Below are 24096 nucleotides of genomic sequence, written 5' to 3'. Positions count from 1 at the left end.
GTAAGCATTTAAATAACTCACTTCAAATGATATCGTTTACTGGACATCGTCAATACAGTTTAAATGTCAATGTTCATGTCAGCTATAATCGCAATCAATGATGTTAATATATCACTCCGATATTAATTCTAAATGAGTTACAAACACCAGTAATCTACCAAAAATCACATTTTCATCGCATAAGTTCTCCAACAACCCCGAAGTGCCGTTAATAATTCTATCGGTTTACTCGGCGTAACTCACATGCTCTGAATTCACAATCGTAGTAATATCGTTTATTGATTTTCCTCTAATCGTCATATCACTATCAGACCGGTTGAACATGCATTAACAGTTCGTAAAGCTTCTGAACGCGTTGAATACTGAGGTTCAATATAATCCATCTAAATCTTGGCAACATTAAATGTCAGAAATATTGCTACATTTCACTTCCCATCCTGTGCATAAGAACACTTTCTATCATTTAACTGTCACTTTGAGCTTCTAATAACTTCCACTGAGCTATATGAATAGTAATTTAAAGTTACCTGGCTAATCTTCATGCTAATAGAAAGTCTCAAAATTAATGATTGCCGTATCAACCAATTCTTGCAACTGAACTATCTTAATATGTCTTCTCAAAACTTATTACGTACAAATGAGTCACTAAAACGCACGGATCTGATATACCAATTTTTTTAAGTTAACACTGGGGCATCAGCCACAGAAATGAATACAATTTTACGTTCATTTATTAGCAAAACATTTTAATAATTAAATTCAGTATCAAGAGTGTCTTCCATGCTGTCTGGCGCCCCCTGGCCGTCGGTTGGATCCCAATACTGCCCCGTACACCTGCTACCGCGTCCTCATAGTAGAACTGAAACACCTTGATTAACTCGATCGAGGGTCATGAGACAAATACAGAACAAACATTTACAGCACATTAAGTCATATAAAATCTCTAATACAAAATTATGATGTATATTTCTACTTGTCTGGTGTCGCTCAGAGGAAACTAACAGCGTTCGTCAGAATGTATCGTAGACATTACAAATGTCAAAAGGTGTTTGGAAACTGTGCTGCACAAACAAGTTTGCTGTTTATACGAGAGAAATGTCTTAAGACTACGACGTGTCGGTATGTATATTTTAGAAATGATCAACGAATAGACGCGGGGAACTACTTTGTATCCATTCCATATTGTAGGCAACTAAGCAGATATTATATTTCCAGGTTACATGTTACTGTAAAGCTTGCACTCTTGCGGCTCACCGACTACAGTAAAAATAAGTTAAGTTTATATGTTTCGGTATATATAGGTGTCGAGAATAAACAGGTTGCTGGAATTAATGATCCAATATTTTGCAGCAGATGAAAAACGTGCTCCAGTGTAGCGAACTATCCGTGAAAGAAACCTGAATTATTACTAGTAGTAATATTATCCTGCGAAATGCAGGTGCGTTTGTACTGTGTTGCAATTTGCCTGTCTGATCAGTTATGCAAGGAAGTACCGAACGAGGTGGCGCAGTGGATAGCAAACTGGGCTCGCGTTCGGGAGGATGAGGGTTCAAATCCACATTCAGACATCGAGATTTAGGTTTTCCGAGATTACTCTAAATCGCTTAAGGCAAATGCTGCGATGATTCCTTTGAAAAGGGCAAGGCCGATTTCCTTCCCCACTCTCTAATAATCCAAGCTTGAGTTCCGTCTCTAATGACCCCGTTGTCGACGGGAACGTTAAACACTAATCTGTCTATCTCTCTATGGCGTAGTAAGTCCACACCAGTTAAAAGCTCGCACCAAAACCTTGCGTCAATGGGGCCTCCTGGGGTTTACGAAGAGAAATACGGGGTTGCTCACTATACTTGCTTTAGAGACACATAGATATCGTGTGCTTACACAGTGGTTTAGATGAATTAGTTAACAGTTTCACACCACTGTCTGGTGTAATAAAATGCCATTCGTTAACAGGTGGGACAATTAAAGCTAAATATTCGTAGCACAGATAGACCAATACACTCGGTAACAATAAAAGTGAAGCACCCTGAAGACATGGGCGCAAGTCAAAGTAACTTCGTACGTATACAGCACCCTTTTTCAAATCATCGTAACATAGTCATAAATGATATTTTCGAAAATGCATAGACCATTTCAAAAACATGTAAACTAACAGTTACAGCGCTTACGGATAACTGTTGGTATGCGCTGTCTGTTCGTTTGTACATTTTTGACATGGGTTCTTGCATTTTTTGACTATGTTACGATGATTTGAAAATGGGTCTCGTCCCGAAACTAGTCATCGAGCGAATAAAAAAAGTGAAATTTGCAACTTTAGCTGGTTTTTCGTTGTACAGATTAACAGGAGTTTCTGACCTACCATTATTCTATCACGCTGGAAGTTCGTAATTTTATTTGTACTTGTACATCTGTTTTATCCATTCCATAATATTCCCCATAAGCTATTACAGACTTAAGCCAGCACTTTTCCAGCCCTTATAACACTTCTGGAACACGTTCTTTGGGGTAGCTTTTAGCTCTCTCCACGATGCCTTTCTAATCTCATTTACGCTTTTAAAATAACGACCTTTTAAGGTTTTCTTTATTTTTGCGAAGATAAAAAACCAAACGTTGCCATGTCTGGGAACGTTGGTTCTGTGGCATCATCGGTAATTTCCTTTTTTGGCCAAAATTTCATGAACAAGCAACTAAGTGTCAACAGATGCGTTATCGTGATGCGAAAGCCATGGTTTGTTATGGGACAACTCTGGGTGTTACGGAGTTAAGCTTACACATAGTACTCCTTACTGATCGTTCGACCTTGTGGCAAGAACTCATTGTGCTCTATGCTGTTACCATCGAATAACTTGCTTGTTGAGCTTTTATCGTTGTTGTCGATCCAGAATGCTTTTTCACTGGAACCACTGATGCTTAGTTCCGACGTCATATACGGGGACCCATTTTTATGATCTGTTATGACACGTTTCAAGAGTTGTGCATCACTGCTGACATCAGTTAGCGACTTCTGAGCAACTAGCACTCGCCCGTGTTTTGTCGTAATTCAACAGTTTGGGAACAAATTTTTCTAAGAGCAATATTTACCAGTTCTAAAACTTTGCTGCAATTTATTCCGTTCTTATAGGAAAAATTAATGCAAATTCTCTGATCCATTTTTGTACAAAACAAGCTATCGTCGATACTACTGAGACATTTCTAACCTTTCGACAGCTGACGACACGCTGACTATCTGACAAAGCTAACTCTGTTCAGATACTTCTCAGCAACGCAACAACGATAAAATCGTTCGAATCAGACTAACAATCGAAATAAAAACCTCGCTACTTTCTCAACACATCTTACATGTAAATTTCCAAATTTCAGGCATAACGTTTGGAAAACAAAAGAGCATGTAAACAAATTTTAAGGGTCTCGAAAATGGCAATGGGTTACAGGACTTCACTATTTACGTTTAACTTCTCAGTTGGTAATGCGATACCCATCTTATATGAATGGGCTTGCGGTCTACCTGGTAACATTCAGCTAAGTAAATGCACCCATTCACAAGCTGACGTATCTGCTGGCAGCATCAAATCACACTGTCCGTGAATATACAGGTCGCTCCGGCAAATCAGGTAAATGTCACTAAGGAAAGACAGAAAGGGAGACCCTCCACTGAGAGGAACAGGAAGCCGAAGAAGAAGAAGAAGAAGAAGAAGAAACAGACTTCCCGAACACAGGCGAAAACGACTGAAATAATCAATATTCCCCTCATTCACACACATTTACAGCCACAGTTTGCAAAGCAGACTACAGTCGTTGTGTTAAATAAAATACTGATAAAAGCGAGTACACATTTCGGTTTCGTATTGTGTAAATTATAACATCATCGGAGTTCCTGTTATGGTTCTTAAACTATGTCGCACAAGCAGTTCTCAAATTTTTGGGCATGTGCTTTTCAAAAGCAATATTTTTCTGAATTACAGTTTGTTGAGCATTATGCTGAACCTTTGTATCCTTGTCTGATGAAAACAAATTATTATATTTCATCTATTTTATGGTAATTAATTGATTTATTATTGTTATATTGAAACAGTTCCTAAACTTTATTGTTATTGAAACTAGGACGCATCCGTGTCTCCCTCCTGAACAGAATCCTGGATTTGTTCCTGCTGTAAAGGATTCGGATTCGTGTGAGACAGCGTTATCACCACCTGACAGCGTTTGAAAGGGGCCACATTGTGGGACTCCATGGCTGGCTCGTCGGGTCGTGCAATATCCAGATGTTTGGGACATTCGGATGTTACAGAGGCACAATGCTGGACTGCACGGAGAGTCTGCAAGTTTCCGGTCGACCTGACAGTGACAATGAAGGATAGCTGTATTTTGCACAAAACACATCGAAAGCAGTCCACATTTGCGTCTGCTGTCCGAAAACGAGTAATGGACTTCCTAATGCATCCTGTGTACTCCCACACCATTTGTCGGAGGCTAGCAGCAACAGGGCTAGGGAATAGCATTCCATGAGTAGGCAGCCTTAGCAGTAGCTGCGTTTGGAGTTGAACCGTGACCGAGAATCTTCGTCGGCTGGCGAATGGCATCGCACTGTGTGTAGCGATGCAATGGGGTTCTGCATTAACTGGAGGATCCATCTTTTAGGCTTACGATTTTAATCGGTGAAAATGGAACCCTTGTAGGATCACTTTGTTGTCCGTCAGTCAGACTGTCCTACTTTTAAAACACTATTTTCTCAGGAACGGTTAGACGTAGCAAGCTGAAATTTAGGTCACATACCAAATTCTGTGGTCTCTTGGCAGTGTCAAAAATTGAGCTTCTTAGTCAATGCAATCAAAAGGTGCGGCTATTGAAGTCACGTGTTTTGATACTCCAAATTCGCTCATGTGCAGGGTTCTTCAACCAGCTTAGGATTTTGACGATCTAACGCGCCAGTTGGATTGAATTTAGTACGATATCCCTCAGGACGACCTTCTGCAACTCAATCAATGCCAAACCCTGTAACTGGGCCACAGGTGGACCAACGCGTTATTGACTTGCGCAATTTGCGAAGCTCTATCTCTTGAATAAATCTTCCAATTTTTTCTAAAATTTTAATCGTTTGTTTGTCTGTAGATGTATATCACATATACCGACTTTCGTCCCATTCGGATAACTCCTTCCTCTTGTATTTTTTTTTTGTCTTAGTATATTTACATTCTACACAATCAGGGCATATGTTATCACTATAAGGGTCGTCTAATGTCATCACACACACACACACACACATACACACACACACACACACACACACACACACACACACACACACACATACATACACAAACAAACACACACCTTAGAAGTCGAAGCAACCTGACACACACACACACATACATACACAAACAAACACACACCTTAGAAGTCGAAGCAACCTGGAATGACCTACAAGTATGTCATCAAAGTTCAGTTCATCTCTAAGGTCATCATCTTTAGTCACTGTTTCTGTCAGATGTTCAAAATGGTTCAAATGGCTCTGAGCACTATGGGACTCAACTGCTGAGGTCATTAGTCCCCTAGAACTTAGAACTAGTTAAACCTAACTAACCTAAGGACATCACAAACATCCATGCCCGAGGCAGGATTCGAACCTGCGACCGTAGCGGACTTGCGGTCCCAGACTGCAGCGCCTTTAACCGCACGGCCATTTCGGCCGGCTCTGTCAGATGTGGCAGCTCTGAATAATAAATATCGCAATCTGTTTACCTACAAATCAGTTAAAGATTTAATGATGTAGTCTGTGTACCCTGAAAAAGTAAGTATTCTATATTCGTTTTATAAATTGGAAAACCTTTTTCTTTCTGCATTCTATATTTACGTTTCAGACACATTTCGTCTTTTACATTAAAGCATCTTCACTAGAGTTATTCCGGTATAATACAGTTTCGTTTTCTACGCGATGCGTGTAGATTGTTGGACATTTCACGTGATAACTTTTTACATTAATAAATTATTTCTTTCAGTTATTCATTTTGCGGTCGAAAATATGTTAAAATTTCGTTGTTTGATATCCTTCCTCGTTCTGATTATACCTGAGGGTGGAGCAAACCAGAGATGGTTTAATCGTCTGTGATTATGATAATGACGACGATGGACGAAAATGTTAGTGACAGTGCAAACTTTGGATGGTACGAGGTGCATTCAAGTTCTAAGGCCTCCGATTTTTTTTCTAATTAACTACTCACCCGAAATCGATGAAACTGGCATTACTTCTCGACGTAATCGCCCTGCAGACGTACACATTTTTCACAACGCTGACGCCATGATTCCATGGCAGCGGCGAAGGCATCTTTAGGAGTCTGTTTTGACCACTGGAAAATCGCTGAGGCAATAGCAGCACGGCTGGTGAATGTGTGGCCACGGAGAGTGTCTTTCATTGTTGGAAAAAGCCAAAAGTTACTAGGAGCCAGGTCAGGTGAGTAGGGAGCATGAGGAATCACTTCAAAGTTGTTATCAACGAAGACACTGTTGCGTAACGTTAGCTCGATATGCGGGTGCGTTGTCTTGGTGAAACAGCACATGCGCAGCCCTTCCTGGACGTTTTTGTTGCAGTGCAGGAAGGAATTTGTTTTCAAAACATTTTCGTAGGATGCACCTGTTACCGTAGTGCCCTTCGGAACGCAATGGGTAAGGATTACGCCCTCGCTGTCCCAGAACATGGACACCATCATTTTTTCAGCACTGGCGGTTACCCGAAATTTTTTTGGTGGCGGTGAATCTGTGTGCTTCCATTGAGCTGACTGGCGCTTTGTTTCTGGATTGAAAAATGGCATCCACGTCTCATCCATTGTCACAACAGACGAAAAGAAAGTCCCATTCATGCTGTCTTTGCACATCAACATTGCTTGGCAACATGCCACACAGGCAGCCATGTGGTCGTCCGTCAGCATTCGTGGCACCCACCTGGATGACACTTTTCGCATTTTCAGGTCGTCATGCCGGATTGTGTGCACAGAACCCACAGAAATGCCAACTCTGAAGGCGATCTGTTCAACAGTCATTCGGCGATCCCCCAAAACAATTCTCTCCACTTTCTCGATCATTTCGTCAGACCGGCTTGTGCGAGCCCGAGGTTGTTTCGGTTTGATGTCACACGATGTTCTGCCTTCATTAAACTATTGCACCCACGAACGCACTTTCGACACATCCATAACTCCATCACCACATGTCTCCTTCAACTGTCGATGAATTTCAATTGGTTTCACACCACGGAAATTCAGAAAACGAATGATTGCACGCTGTTCAAGTAAGGAAAACGTCGCCATTTTAAGTATTTAAAACAGTTCTCATTCTCGCCGCTGGCGGTAAAATTCCATCTGCCGTATGGTGCTGCCATCTCTGGGACGTATTGACAATGAACGCGTTCTCATTTTAAAACAATGCACATGTTTCTATCTCTTTCCAGTCGGGAGAAAAAAAATCGGAGGCCTTAGAACTTGAATGCACCTCGTACGTACCAAGAACCAGACGGCAGCAGTAGCAGCCTGCCTGATGAGTAGGGGCGGGTCTTAAGAATTTACCTCCGTTGAAGCTGTGTGGGTGGTGCGCGTTTGGGACAGACGAAAAGTGGGGCAGGCGGCAGCTGAGGCAAGCGCAGTGACACGGTTGGCTGCTGGCTCTGAGCTGGCTTCTGTCCAGCAGGGGCGCGTCAATGCCCGATCACCGCTGTGTTTGTGAGTGTGTGTGTGTGTGTGTGTGTGTCACACGGGCCGACGCGAACTTACTACTTCTGTTATCCTACACTACACAGAGACTGGACGTTTGTGAGTAGTGCCGTAAGCTTCCCAGCCAACAGTGCGAGGTGGAGCAGTGACAATATACTCGTATTCGGGAGGACATCGGTTCAAATCTCCTTCCAGAGACACAGTTAAGTTTTCCCAAAATCGATTAATGAAATGCCGGGATGGTCCCTCTGAAAGGGCGTGGCAGATTTTATTTCCCCGTCCGAGCTACTGCTCTGTCTTTAATGAAGTCTCTGTCATCGGGATGTCAAGCTTAATCTTCTTTTCCTCCTTCCCGAGCTGCGCTGTTCCATAAGGGGAAAGAAGAATAAAAGTGTTACGATACCGAACTTTCAATCAAGTGTTAACTGTGTGCTGTAGTGCATTATTGCGTAGTGTAGTGTAGAATTGAAAATTATCAAATTTTGATGTAGCAATGGGGATAAGACAGTGGCATACAGAGCGCCTTCTCGATGGATGTGTATCTGCCTTCCAAAGAGCCAGCTGATATTAAATAGATATATTTCTTCTCATACCATGTAATTACACTCCTTGGCTGTTCCTCTCCTCTGGGACAATGGACAACACTGTCTCTGAAAAAAATTAAAAATACTTCCAACCGCCTTCCTCTTCCTTCCCCATCGGGGAATGTCTGCGGGACGTTTTCCTCCCTTGTAAGGCAAAGGAATTAGCAATCCCCTCCCATTAATTCATTTCCACTTGTGAACCCTCGTGCCACTCGTAACTGCCTTAAAAGAACTGAGAAACTATAATGCGCTGGACCTCAACCAGCCCAACCTACTAGTTAAAGGAGGCAATTAAAAAAGGCGTAGTGTTGAAATACACTAATATTTTCAGTTTTATGAAAATATGTTATGTGTTACACAGCGTGGATCTGAACTTCATCGACAAAATATTGGAGGATGTTCACGGATACTTTCCCAATATTTTGGTTGAAATGGCTGTAAGCACTATGGTACTTAACATCTGAGGTCATCAGTCCCCTAGACTTAGATCTACTTAAATCTAACTAACTTAAGGGCATCACACACATCCATACCAGAGGCAGCATTCGAACCTGCGACCGTAGCAGCAAGGCGGTTCCGGACTGAAGCGCCTAGAACCGCCCGGCCACAGCGGCCGGCTGTATTTTGGTCCAAAGAACTCGCGGTCTCTGGTGACTCAATACAAAGTAATTGCATTTCGTTTGATTTCTTACTCCAAGTTATGTTTGTATCGATATTGTACTGAAAATATTTCCACAGTATTGAAAATGTCGGCTCTATGCTCTGTGTGTATTATTTCGAATCAAACTTCTTCCACCTCTGCCGTGAGATGTGGTATACAAATCAAAATAATAACGACCTTGGCGACAATAGACAAATACTTCACCATACTTAAAAAAATATACATTACGCTGTCTTACGGTACTAATGGTTATCCATGTCATCAATCTGCTGAGGCGTGTTGCTGTTAGTATTTAACGTGTCTTCCGCCGTAACATCAAGCGCCGGCACGTCGGCCTGACGTCAGCCGATGGTACGCTGACAGGACGACACCGAGACAGGAACAGCCTCTGCACGAAGAGAATATAAGCGCAGCGCCGCCTAGCCGCGGCCGGATCGGAAGACTAAACGTCATACTAAAACTCCGGCAGTGACTTATGAACTGAATTGTTTTGCTTACATTGAAATTGTATATACCGAAGGACACTGATTGTTTGCATGTCGCTATTCGCTTGCGACACACCTTTGTTGATACACAATGTTAAGTATAGTCAGTTTAACTTACTGTAATAAACTCCATTAATATGATTTGCTTGAATTGTTGTCTAGCGATCCGAGAAAAGAGTTTCCTAGGCACCCTATCGTTCAAATGGTTCTGAGCATATGGGACTTAACATCTGAGGTCATCAGTCCTCTAGACTTAGAACTACTGAAACCTAACAAACCTAAGGACATCACGCACATCCATGCCCGAGGCAGGATTCGAACCTGCGACCGTAGCAGCAGCGCGGTTCCGGACTGAAGCGCCTAGAAACGCCCGGCCACAGCGGCTGGCGACACCCTATGTTAGACGACACTACAATGGGTTAATACAGCAGTAAATTTAAATACCGTCACTTATCATCTGTAAGCGGGACTAATTGAAGCTTGAAGATCGCACTCTTTCCTAGCACAATATACGTGAAAGTTATACAATTAGAATAACGCTAAGTACTCATCGTTTCTAATTTCTTCCATGCCACTAACCGGATGTCGTTTGAACACTCTGAATGCTGATACAAATAACCTATATTCTGAACATACATTCCGTCACACACGCAGTGAAGACGCAGCTGCGTCTTACGACGGATCTGGAAGCAAGTCCAGGCCCCATGTAGAGTGCCTATTTGTTACGGTCAGGATCTTATATGACTCCGTCAGCTTTATGAATGCACATGAAATATCGGGTTCAAATAACATCAGATGGCTCAACACAGAGTACACAGAAACGGATAAGAGAACAACATATCACAGTGTCGGTGTTTTGTGAAAATAAATCCATCGAGAAGTCTAGGAGGGGTTTCTTTCTGGACAGAGCAAATAAATCATTTCTTAGCATCCTACTTAGTAAATAGACGTCATTTAGTTCCAATATAATGGACGTAGAGGAATTGTGAGCAAGGCACAAACTGATTGTAAATCACACTCTTGAGATAAGCTGAGTATGTGGATTAAGGCTGCAAAACCCCTTAGTGGTTTCATAATGATAATAATTATAATTCAGAAAAATGCTGAGAAAACGGAGACTGTTGCACTCTCGGGTGAAAAAGTTATCATATCCAGGTAGCAGTAGCACAGAGCAAGCAAATGATAAATGATCGAACGTGCGCAAACAACTCACTACTAAGCCTAGCCAAAGAGATTACACGCGACACACACGCACACACAACTTTTGTCTACCATACATGACACTCCACAGATAAATATAGTGTAAGAGTACGTATACGTGAGCGTGTTGTTTGCGTCCTGTACTGCAGATTGTTTTTAATGATACAAGCGGAACAACAGCTTCACCAACAGTACAGCAAAAGTACATGCTGAGCAATATTAACACACACACACACACACACACACACACACACACACACACAATAAGAAAAATCTACCTACCTCAAAACTACTTGTAACTTAAATGTACAGTAACAGAATATGTAACTTGAACGAGCTGCATACAAATAAAAACGCACATGTATTTCGGGCCACTGATGATGCCTTAATAAACGAAGGCTAAAGACATCTTCCAAAGTAAGTACTTCCTTTATCGAGTTGTTTATAGACGGTATTAGCCAGAAAATCCACTTTGTATTATACTACAACGTTGTATTGAACAGAAGAAAACCTAAGTAGAAGGAATAAAGAACGAAGGAGTATTCCCAAAATCCTTAAAAAGGACCAATGTAGTGAACTTTAGCAGTGCGGTCATTACGTGAGACGTATATTGGAGGAATTAATAAGTTTTGGAATGCGTGCTCTTAGAATTTTGAGTAAGATTCTCTACGACGGACGTCTTCATCGTAACGCCTACCTCAGTAGTTCGTTGAGCATGTCACACTCCTTCACACTGTTAAACGTACCGGTGACGAGTCATGCAGCTCTGTTTTGAATCTGTCTATCTCTTCCTTCATTTACAAATTGGTAATGGTCTCAGACCGATGAAGAGTACTCAAGAATTGAAGAAGGGAAAAGGAAAACGTTCTAAGTGACATTTTTTCATAAAACGCGCCTTCAGTGCCGTTGTGTTCTCGGTACACTGTTGAATGTTCGTAGACTTCATCCAAGTGTCAAAGCATGGAGAAAGCCTTTCAAACACGCGTTACTAGTCGGCGCATGGTCTTTGTGCCTTTCTGTGCTCTCCTCTGGAGGACCAAAAACATATGAGAAGTGGCTTTTGTAGACTACCGTTCTACTAGTTAAAAACGTAATACTGTATTTCTCTGTTTGCGTTATCACTAATAAAACGTAGTGCCTCCCTATAATGGCACTTGGAACAAATACTCCTTTGCTACTGTTTTGTCGAAGACTGACATTTTAGAGACCATGGTTGTACAATAAATTAGTTGATTCTTGCAAAGAAGTAGTGTCAACCAACCACTGTCAATAATACTATTTGTTTCCACAAAAAGCGCCGTTACCGGTTTCGAACCGACAGGTTCATCTTCAGATTACTGTTTTCTTTCACGACCTGTGCCCAGCTACGCGTTGCTGTGGCTCAGTCTGGTTAAATGGAAAAGAAGAAAAGAGAAAGCACCTCCTGATATCCTTCTCTCCATCTCCTCCTCCCCCTGTCTTTGTCAATCTTCTCCTCCCCCCTCTCTCTCCTCCATCACCCTCTCCTCCTGTCTGCTCCCTATGTCAATGTCCAATTTCGTCCCGACCCCTCTGTCAGTCTCCTCTTTCCCCTCTCTCTGACCTTGAGCCGTGTTTATTGTTATTACAAGTTCAGGATTCGTAGTCTGAATTATATTTGTAAGAGGGTATCGTTTATAATTTAAGTAAATCGGACAAAAACATTTAGAGATCTTTACTAACAAAACACACTATATATATATATATATATATATATATATATATATATATATGCTCATAAATTAAGGATAATGCTCATACATGGTGAAACAACGTTCTGGTGGGCGTTTTGCAGGTTTAAACCACCTCGAGGTGTGCTCATGAGGTGCATTTGACCTGCGATCGTCGCACTGTGGCGCTGGCAGCAGTCCACATATACAGAATTGTGTTGGTGCATGTCAGAGTACGGTGCAGCGAGTAAGTGTGCAGACGTTTCCACAAGTGCTAATGGTGACTGTGTCTTGAAAATGGCTCAAATAACACATATTAATGAGTTACGAAGGGTAGAATACTAGGGCGACTGGAGTCTGGTCAAACACAGCAGGTCGTAGCACGGGCCCTCCGTGTGCCACAAAGTGTGATCTCAGAATTATAGCAACGATTCCAGCACACAGGAAATGCGCTACAGTACGGGACGTCTAAAGTGTACAACACTACAAGAAGACCTATATCTCACCATCAGTGCCCGCAGACGGCCACAGAGTACTGCAGGTAGCCTTGCTCGGGGCCTTACCGCAGCCACTGGAACAGTTGTCTCCAGACTCGCAGTCTACAGACGATTGAACAGACATGGTTTATTCGCCCGGAGACGTGCCAGGTGCATTCCACTAACCCCTGGTCACAGGAGAGCCCTTAAAGCCTGATGTCAAAAACATAGTACATTGTCGTTGGAACAGTGGTCCCAGGTTATGTTCACGGACGAGTCCAGGTATAGTCTGAACAGTGATTCTCAGCGGTTTTCATCTGACATGAACGAGGAACCAGATACCAACCCCTTAATGTCCTTGTAATGGACCTGGATGGAGGTCGAGGTTTGATGGTGGGGGTTGGGATTATGATTGGTGCACGTACACCCCAGCATGTCTTTGACAGAGGAACTGTAACAGGTCAGGTGTATCGGGACGTCATTTTGCACCAGTATGTCCGCTTTTTCAGGGGTGCAGTGGGTCCCACCTTCCTCCTGATGGTGATAGATGATAACGCACGGTCCCACCGAGCTGCCATCAAGGAGGAGTACCTTGAAACAGAAGATATCAGGCGAATGGAGTGGCCTGCCTATTCTCCAGACCTAAACCCCATCGAGCACATATGGGATGCTCTCGGTCGACGTATCGCTGCACGTCTTCAAACCCCTAAGACACTTCAGGAGCTCCGACAGGCACTGGTGCAAGAATGGGAGGCTATAACCCAGCAGCTGCTCGACCGCCTGATCCAGAGTATGCCAACCCATTGTGCGGCCTGTGTACGTGTGAATGGTGATGATATCCCGTATTGATGTCGGGGTACATGCGCAGTAAAGAGTGGCGTTTTGTAGCACATGTGTTTCGGACGATTTTCTCAACTTATCATCTATACCGTGGACTTACAGATCTGTGTCGTGTGTGTTCCCTATGTTCCTATGCTATTAGCGCCAGGTTTGTGTAGTGCCACGCTGCACGTTGTGTGGCAATTATCGTTATTCTGAAGTAAATCGATCAAAAGCTTTTCGAGATTTTTGGTAACAAAATTTTCCTTGTATATGTTACATATTTGTTTATATAGTACGTACATATTTAAAGTAGGTACATAAAAACACGTCCGTTTTCGAATGCAACGTTGTGTCACAATTTCAAGACAGTCAACAGACTATTTTCGAGTTTTGTGAGCACGAACATACGCAGGCTGAATGTATAAAGATTTATTCTTGTATATGTTAGTTGTTGGACAAAAGGAAATGTAATATAAATGTGAACTGCCTTTTGAAGGTGAACCAGTCGGTTGTAAGCCGGTAACGGCGTTATTTGTGTAAACAAAGAACATCACTACCAGTGGCTGGTTGCTGTTTTCCTGTTTGAAAGAATCAACTTGTAAGAACTTTCTTATTGGCACTTAGAGCCAGGCAGTTTCCTGGTACGGCATTTAGAACGTCCTTAAAGTATTTGTTTCCTAATTTGACTCATTATTGTTTGCGGCGATTCGGTGAGAAGAATAATTCTGTGGTATCAGAATGCCTTCTCAATTTTCTGGACATAAATCAATTATGTACAAACGGAAGTGTATTGTTCTTTCATTCTCCTGAGAAATGTCATTGTTGGCTATTAGAACATTTTCAGTTTGCGCTTTTCAATATCTCGAACAAAGCTTTGTTTTAAAGGCAACTTGAAGTACAATCCCTGCAGATTCTTACAAAACATGTACTGTAGGCATAAACAGAGAACCAGTATATAATTTGTCACTTAATGAAGAGGCTCCTAATTTGTCACGAGGCTCATGTTTTGATCTACGGAACTAAAGACGCCTGCGCTTAATACGCTACAGCGGTAATTTGGCAAAGCGCCATACTCGCTTAGAAATTCAGACTGCTGCCAGAAGTGCCGCTTCCAAGCAGCGTTTTCTCGTTCCTCGAACAATGAGGAGATATGGGGTTACGTGCAAAAGGTAATTCATATTTCTGAGAAACAATATTAAGTGCAAGACCATTTTCTAGTGGGAATTTCAAGAAGCTACGTTTAATGTTGCTGTTGATTATTTTCGAAGTCCATCGACTGACATAAGAAGAATAAGACGTCGGGTTTAATAGTGATGTTTATTACTACTGGTAAAGAGCATTCATCGAATTTCAGGGAAAATGGCAAGAACTCATGAATCAAGGGCGTTACGTGAGTGCATCGAAATTAAAGATAAAGCTGTCGTCAACTCGAAGGTTGGTTTGAACTCCACAGCGCCTTGCCAGACATGGTCCTGTTAAAGGTCGTATGCCGTTGCCTTCCTCCAACCTCTCATCTGACTTAACCAGTTACTTGCAGGGGTGGAACTGCACTTTAAAGCAGACTCAGAGCCACGCTTGAGTTACTACTAACGACTTCACCACTAAGATAAAATTCGTTAATTTCAGTGTAAGTTGTCTGCAAACGTTTTACATAGTTTCTATGAGTTTGGAAGAACCAGACTAGACCTTTAATAGGAAATAATTGCCGGGGGAATTCAAAGAACACCAATGAAAATAAGGTTAGTTTAGAATAACACTCAAGAACTGGCTGAACATGGATTTGGTAAGCGACCTCTTTAGTGCGTGAATTAATCTTCCTTTCCCAAGTGCATCCACAGTGACTGCCAAAGAAGAGCTAAACGTTACATCCGTCGCCTCTAGAAAATAAAAATTATCTTTGGAAACCAAACACTTATAAGGCGACCATATCTTCGGAAACCTTCGATGTTACCTCAAATTTTTTATTAATCGACAGACAATTAAAACTTTTGCATAGGTAAATGAATATTTCAATTCATTCTAAACTCATCCTCATTTTAATGCAGTAGTCTGATGAAAAAAAGCACTGATAAAGCAAGGGAAGTTTGGAGCAGTATTCCAATCATCGGCCAATCACGCGAAACAATATGAAAAGCATAGCGTTTGACATAGCCGCCGGAGGGAACTGCAGGGGCGATATAGGACATCCAGAATGGTGAACGTAACAATGAACGACGCTGTAACAATATTATCACGCAGAAAAAGATGTAATTAGATGACTGACGATCACGAACTTCACTTAACGAAGGTTTATCCAGCACTTGCACATAAAAGAGCGCGGAGCGAACTGCCTGTGGCCAGAGCGCATACAGTGTACATACAGCTACAGAACATTCCAGTACATTGATTCTTGACGTTTGTGGATACTTCTAGAATGTACTCGAACCGAATATAGAAATTAAAATCGTGCAGTCCAGGTAAGTTTTGAAATCACGACTCTCCAAGCAACAGTTTAGTATCATAACCACCACACCACGGTGCTACTCAGCTTCTTCTCCGACAATATTGAGATAGTTAGCAATTTTTGAAAGAATACTGAGTGTAGAAGACAGGTGTGACTACTTACAAGGGAACCTCCCCATCGCACCCCTCTCAGATTTAGTTACAAGTTGGCACAGTGGATAGGCCCTGAAAAACTGAACACAGATCAATCGAGAAAACAGGAAGAAGTTGTATGGAACTGTGAAAAAAATAAGCAAAATATACAAACTGAGTAGTACATGGCAACATAGGCAACATCAAGGATACTGTAGGCTCAGGAGCGCCGTTGTCCCGTGGTTAGCGTGAGCAGCTGCGGAACGAGAGGTCCTTGGTTCAAGTCTTCCCTCAAGTGAAACCGGGAGGCCCCATTCGGGGGAGTTCGGCTGCCGTATTGCAAGTCCTTTTTAGTTGACGCCACTTCGGTGACTTGCGAGTCAGTGATGATGAAAGACACACAATACCCAGTCCCCTGCCGGGAATCGAACCCGGGCCCCCTGCGTGGTAGGTGGCAACGCTAACGCTACGCTACGGAGGCGGACGGAACCTAACAAAAATGTGAACATTAAAAGTATTCCGATGTATCTGGAAGCTACCTGCCTTAAATAAATATATCTACGAATGTCACACAAACCCTAATACCTCAGTGAACTACGTTGCAGATAGTAGGTAGCTATTATAAAGTGACAGCATTAGTATGCTCGCTGATTAATTAACACAGTATGAAGTATTATTTTGTAGGAAACTTCATACATAAGGTGACTAGATCTGAATGGGGTACCCATCCCCAGCCAGGAAGGAAAACCGCCGTAGCCCTCTGCTACCCCGCTAAACACCAGCCACCGTCAGCTTGTCTCAAGTAGGAACAGCTTCTTACAGTCTTCTTCTCCAATTCGCTCATAACCATGGAAATCCAGGCCTGAACTATGGAAACACAGGTCTATTGATCAGACAGAAGGTATCAAAATTGAAGAAGAATTGACACCTGGTCACGACGAAGGATGATGTGCGTGGGACTCCATAAACAGACTGCGTACAGGTATCGCCAGACCCAAGGACAACCTCAATAATTGGGGAATCGTGCAGGATGGAGACTCACAATGCAAGCAGGGCAGGGATAAACTTCTAGTCAACTCATGAAGTGCCGCCGATGCCCGGATTCGTGCACAGGGTTAGATTTGGCTAAGGCAATGTCATTGGCATAGCCAAATACGAATCACTGCGTGTCTAAATATAAATGCCAACTGATTAATGTCAAGGTAAATTTCAAATCCCTTATATTTAATATCTGTTTGGTTTGGCGCTTCCGCCAAATGAATGAATGTCGGGTTGGCGCAGAAGTCTTAGCTTTTTTTACGTTTAGGTTTCCTCAAAAATGAACAGGAAATAAACAACAAATCAATGAATAATGTATCCTCCGTTGCTTAAAGCTGCTTCCCAACGTTCAAAAGCTTTCCAGTGCTTCTACGGTGCAAGTAATCTGGTTTCCAGTCGAAGAAATCGTCCAGGTCTTCGGTTTCACCTATTATTGAGCGAAACGCCACACAATGCACTCAAGAGGGATCGGAACGGATGGTAATCCGAAGTTGCCAAGTCGAGAGAGTGTGGAGAATGTCTCAGCACGTCCTAGTCAAGCGTTTGAATGGCTTCCATGGCGATGTGAGGGACTTTATCGTGTCGCATAATAACGTTGAGTCGTTGCATTTGTTGGACGTAAAATTTCGTACTCCGATTCGTTCCGAGCAAGCGATTCGTGGTGCATCATGTACATCTTTGAGGTCGAAATTTCAGTCTTTCAACAGCTTAAATATATTCTGAGCCGTCCTAAGAGGCATTGCTTCTACGTCGTGCACTGCACAAATATCTCTGAGCGGCTTCTGTGGTTCTGGTACCTCAATTAAACGCAAAAAGCAGAAGCTGTTGAAAATACTCTTCCGTGTCGACTAGACACCTAATTTTAATGGCGTGAAAAGAACAGAAGGTGTATCAGCATAAAACAACTCAAAATACTGTTTTGTCGAGCACGTAATTCCCTATCAAATAACATAAAACGCATTGCCAACACATTTTAATTTTCACTCAAAATATTCACTTAAAAAAAAAGTCAGTACTTCTGGGGCAAAGCAGTACCTCTACCTAAGATCGTCTTCATACTTATGTCCGTAGGATTCTTCCAGCAAGTCTGAGCCTGCCATCCACCGTCCCCACGACTAGATTTACGTGGTATTTCCTCCCTAAATCACACCCGACAGATACTCCACGATGTCTGAAGGTCGTAGCTAATCGCAGTGACTGATCGCCGATCGCCTAATTAAGTGATATCAGATCTGATCGTCTATTTCTACACGTTTCGTTACTTTTATTTATATTTAATTAGCGACCCACTCCAGCATCGCACGCATAGCGTAAAGTATTTATGACGGCGCGACTTACCTGGCGTAGCGGTAATGTTATTATGAACAAATGCGTAGAGTTATGAATAAAAAGTCGGAGAACAACGGTAGGTAATCGAATATCATCACTTTCACACGAACGATTTAAGCAACATACGCCAGGAAAGTTCTCAGGAGGCATGAATGTTACCTATTCCATATTTAACTAACGTTTGGAGTAACATCTAGTGGTAATAACGGTAGTACATCATGATTTATTAATATGTTTACAACCAGTGTAAATACTGAAAATGGATCCTGGGAGTATGCCGTTTAATTTGTAGCGATTTATGTATCGGAGGCTGACTGACTGGCTCATGTCCGAAGGCCACAAAAGAAAGAAAATAAGTTAAAAAAATGCCACACCTGATGTAGATATGTAACCCATGACAGCACTACCTTTGCAAAGCTTAGTACACAATGATTCATTCTACAGACTCATTACCACAATTCTTTGTCGTGAACTGTTTGTGGCAGACTTTTCCCCCCTGGCACGCAAAGAATCACCTCCACATCTAGGTTACATTCAAAGAAAGTAAAGAGCTGAGTCATCTGCTGTGCTGCTGAAAAAGCTTTACTAGCGTAAATAAAGTAAGCTGCTGAGGTAGTGTTTACGTAAAAGGTTTTAATTTTTGTATAAAAATTAGAAACTAGATTTTGGATTTCTTTTTCGCTATACAGAGGATCTGAAATGACTGCAGGGAATTAGGTAAAAGTATCACATTTTTTCGCATTTTATAGTCCCGCATCGCTGCTTGACAGTGAAGTGGTTATCCTATCGTTCTAGTCATATTTATTACGATATTTTGAAGTTGAATAACTCACTGCCCATTGCTCAAAGAATTTGTACTGATTTATGAACGCAAATTCCAATTGCTAGTCTGAGGGAAGCACAAACTGAAAACCTGAAGGTATTGAATTTTTTCGAAATATCTTTTTTCGAAATACGTCCCACGACCATCTGTAGAAGTCTTTCAAATCTTCTGTAGCTAGCTGCAAGGAATTTCTGCATTTTACTCTATCCTCTACGTTTAGGGTGTCGAGATGATCGTGCCCATGTTTTCTTCCTTTTAAAGAAGCTAACAAATCCACCAAAGTTTACGCAGTTCTGATACTTTTCGGCTGGTGGACTTAAGGCTATACATTGCTGTCAATGTAGCTAACACTTAGAAAAAAATTTATAGCCATAAAATGGCCTATATCTCTTTTACGCCAGTGAAGATTCACTTACCAGGAAATTGCATAAAGAAATCCTTATCAGTCAGTCTACTGTGCCAAAATCCCAGAGTAGTTTCTGAGAGTAGCCCATTCATACAGGGAGAACACTGGCAGGGAACGTCAGTTTATATACATGATGAAAGAGAAATACCTATATCAACAACATGAGGACATTGAAGTAATTCAATGGCGACAAGCGAAAATTCTGCCGTATCAGGACGCGAACTCGGACTTCCCGCTTTACATGGGCGGTCGCTTTGACCGCTTCGGCTATCCGAAAATGCTTCCCGTCAAACGCAAATTTTCAACTTGTCACACACTACTTCTGTAGTGGCTCCCTGTCCACCATCCTCATTATTGCTCGCAGCATTTTAGTATGTTTCCTGCAACAGGTCAGACAAAAGGTGCATACACACTGAAGACGTGATGAAACGCTGTCAGGGTGAGTGTATCATTATTATACGTATAGAAGGAGGTCGTCGAAATGGCGTCAAATTAAATGACTAGCACTTCATGGCCGAACAACCCCATGTGGGGTCTCCCGGTCAATAATGCCATGCGATCATTTTATCTACAAGAAGAAGAAGAAGAAGAAGAAGACGAGGTAGAAGGTAAAAGTCAACTTCCAAACTTTGCACCAGGTGCTGATGATCCGCAGATCTCTTTACATTTCCTAACAAGTTTATAACTATCAAATTCCTATAGACAACCCCTGGAAACCTACCAAATCCAATCTGGCCTTCCTTTTTAACCTACCTGTTATTTCTCTGAGCAGCCCATAATGTGTCTAAAATTGCATCTCCAAATATCGAGGAAACCCTCCCTCTACGCCTGTCCTCACATAAAAGTTGACCATAAGCCCAAAATGGGGGCATCTCTTACTGGACCAGTGGTAGTTTCAGCAAGGGTCTGTACACTCGTACACTCAATCATCTGCGATTTCTTTGGCTATCTTATTTGCTCTTTCTTTTCCAGGACTGGTACAGTGAGCTTTTTCCCAGCACAATATCTGACTCTTAAAAGGAAGTTCTAATTCGGATTCATAATGTCACTTGCCCCTGGATGATCGTATGCTCCACTGTTGAGGTATTTCAGCAGTCGGAGAGGATTGCGATCTAATCATCTTGATGCTTCTAGGCACATAGAAGCGTTCGTTGTATAGCCTTCGATTCAGTTGTCGTCATCGTTATTTCCTCAGGCAGCACGAATTTGATACCTCTGTGACATCTCCTGTCCCATTAAGTACAATCATTACTGGAAGCATCGGTGTAGATGAGCCTTGCTTTTCTGCGGTTAGGCACATATTCGATACGAATCATTTGGGTAACAATAGCCAAAGACAAATTTAACACAATTTCTGTTTCTAATACACTGTTCTACTAATCTGGATCATTATAGAATAGTCTGTGTGGATGAACGTCTTTTGACAAATGGACTACCCCGTGTATATTCGGGAATAATATCAGAAATAATTTCGTATCTACGTGGAACGCACGCCCCATTAAGGAATGCGTGGCATATAATATCTGATACCGTATGAAGTGCGACCATTTTAGCAGAAATTTCGCTAATAAATACCTGTGGCAAAGGAGTAACAGTGTCTCGTTGGAGTAGGTTTCATTGGCATCAAACATGTTCTAAGTGCTTTATCAAGACATTAAATGTTTAAATTTTAGATATTACACAATCTCGCGCAGCAAGGGGCAAGGCGGATTTCTGGAGAGACAGTCGTGTTTTGAATATGTGACTGGTAGTCGCTGCTGACATTAAGTACTGGGCATTTTGTAACATAATTATTCTCTATCTTACAGCTCAACCAGGACAAAGGGGCTACGTCGGGTGAGGTCACCACATGGAACTGCCAGTTGAAGTTACTGGGTTGAGATCATGACAGGGCAACAGCTCTATGTGCTACGTCCCTCTTGGACTTACAAGTAAACCTACCCAAGGGATACACTTCGAATTTGATCGGCTTTGAATATGTTGTGCTGTAGAGAAAAATATGAGATATACATTTTTATACGTTCGAATACGAGCCCCATGAAAAAGTTGAATGAATAATGCTGAAAGGCAACATACATTAAAAAAAATTCAAATAAAAGTTCTACAATGGTGCACCCAGGTTGCCGAGAAAGTAAATTTTGTCGAAATCCTCTCCTCCTCATAATTCTGTTGTTATTTCGACATCTGACAAATAGTAAACATACTGCATCGTTAATACCAAATCCAGTCATATATGACGGTGTGGTATTCCAATAAATGACCCCGTCATGAAACTACAATTTTCCGATGTGCTTGGTGCTCAAAATCAACGTGCATACTGAATTTTTTTGACCCAAACAGTTCTGCACTTACTCATTATTGTACATATTTACAATAATGTTACAACAGTAATGTACAAACAATTACAAATATAACGTAATTAAATCTGTAAACGTTACAGCATGAAAAGAAAAAAATATTTTATGTGTCATAAAAATTAAAAGAAGATATGTATCAGGTTGGTTCAAATGGCTCTGAGCACTATGGGACTCAACTGCTGAGGTCATTAGTCCCCTAGAACTTAGAACTAGTTAAACCTAACTAACCTAAGGACATCACAAACATCCATGCCCGAGGCAGGATTCGAACATGCGACCGTAGTGGTCTTGCGGTTCCAGACTGCAGCGCCTTTAACCGCACGGCCACTTCGGCCGGCCATGTATCAGGAACAATACATGTAGAATATACATTAAGAATATATTTATCTGAGAAAGATATATTAAACAATCCAGCATGACAATTGGCACTGAAGCGAACACATATCGGGTTTGTGTACAGTGATAGGGCGATATCTCTAGCTTATTTCTGACAAATGCGGCGGCTGCTACGGTCGCAGGTTCGAATCCTGCCTCAGGCATGGATTAGGTTTAAGTAGTTCTAAGTTTAGGGGATTTACGACCTCGGCTATTAAGTCTCATAGTGCTTATAGCCATTTGAACCATTTTGACAAATGCGCCTTTGGGAATATCACTTCATCACATATGACTGAATTTGGTATTAACGACGCTATATGTTTTGCTATTAGTCAGATGTCGATATGAAAAACAAAATAGTGGAAAGGTGGGGGGGGGGGGGAGCAGATGATAAGAGTGAACGGCAGCTTGGATTTAATCATCTAAGGATGGTCGACGTTGGCCAAAATCGGCTATTTCGTTAGAATCGAATGTGAGTTTTCCAAATATTTAATTGTTGCAAATTTCTCTTTTCTCATATATGACTTTCTTGTTACTGCTAGTTTGCATCTTATACCCAGTCTATATCGGAAATCGTCAGTTACTTTGCTGACCCGATAGTAAAACTCATATACCGCTTTCAGTGTCTCATTCCTCAGAGTTACCTGATTTAAATCGAGTAAATATAATGACCTTCGTTTTACTTTCGTTCTTTTTAAAGAAGATACGTCTTTAAATTGCTATGCACTTCGTTCAGCTACTCTTCGAAGTCTTTCGCCGCCTCTGACAGAATTACAATGTCATCCATGGGTGTCCGCAAAAAGTCACTGACGCAGCGGTCTGTGGGGAGGGGGGGGGGGTTGAGGAGGGGGTGTAGCAAGACCATAAAATTACCATTTTCTTTGTATAAATGACTTTGTTATTTTCACAAGCACTAAATTTTACAGATTACAAAAAAAGCTTATTATATTCAGAATGCTGATGGTTATCCACTCACTTCTAGAAATGTGTGAGAATTCTGTAATCAATAAAAACTCTCAACTCTAAGATACCAGTAACAAACGGAGGAGGGGCGGCAGTGACTCCTCTGCCACTAACCGTCGTTTCGCTTCAGAGGCCTGTGGTGTCATCAGCAAACCCAGTTAATTTTATTTCTACGCTGTCAACTTTAATCCCCTTTCCAAATTACTCTTTGATGTCCTTCGCAACTTGCTCAATGTGCGGACAGAATAACATGTAAGTTAGGCTAGAACCTCGTTTGACTTTTATTTCCTGTCCTTCGACCTAATAACGGCAGTCTCGTTGTTCTCAAGTTGTAGATATCGTTTCGCACTTTGTATTTTATGCCTGCGACCCTCAGAATTTCAAACGATGGCGTCCAGTCAACATTGTCAAACGCTTCCTCTATAATTGCAGATGCCATGAACGTATATTGACAAGAATTATATGTAAAACAATAAAGAACATTCTACGAGTCGGAGGGGGGGGGGGGGGGATGGAATGTCAGAAGCTTGGACGTGGTAGAGAAGCAAGAAAATCTTAAAAGGGAAATGTAAATGCTCAATCTAGATATAGTGGTGATCAGTGAAGTGAAATGGAAAGACG

Source organism: Schistocerca americana, chromosome 5 (genome assembly GCF_021461395.2).
Source record: "Schistocerca americana isolate TAMUIC-IGC-003095 chromosome 5, iqSchAmer2.1, whole genome shotgun sequence".
In the NCBI taxonomy this organism is placed as follows: Eukaryota; Metazoa; Arthropoda; class Insecta; order Orthoptera; family Acrididae; genus Schistocerca; species Schistocerca americana.
Note: the sequence above shows the minus strand (reverse complement) of the source record.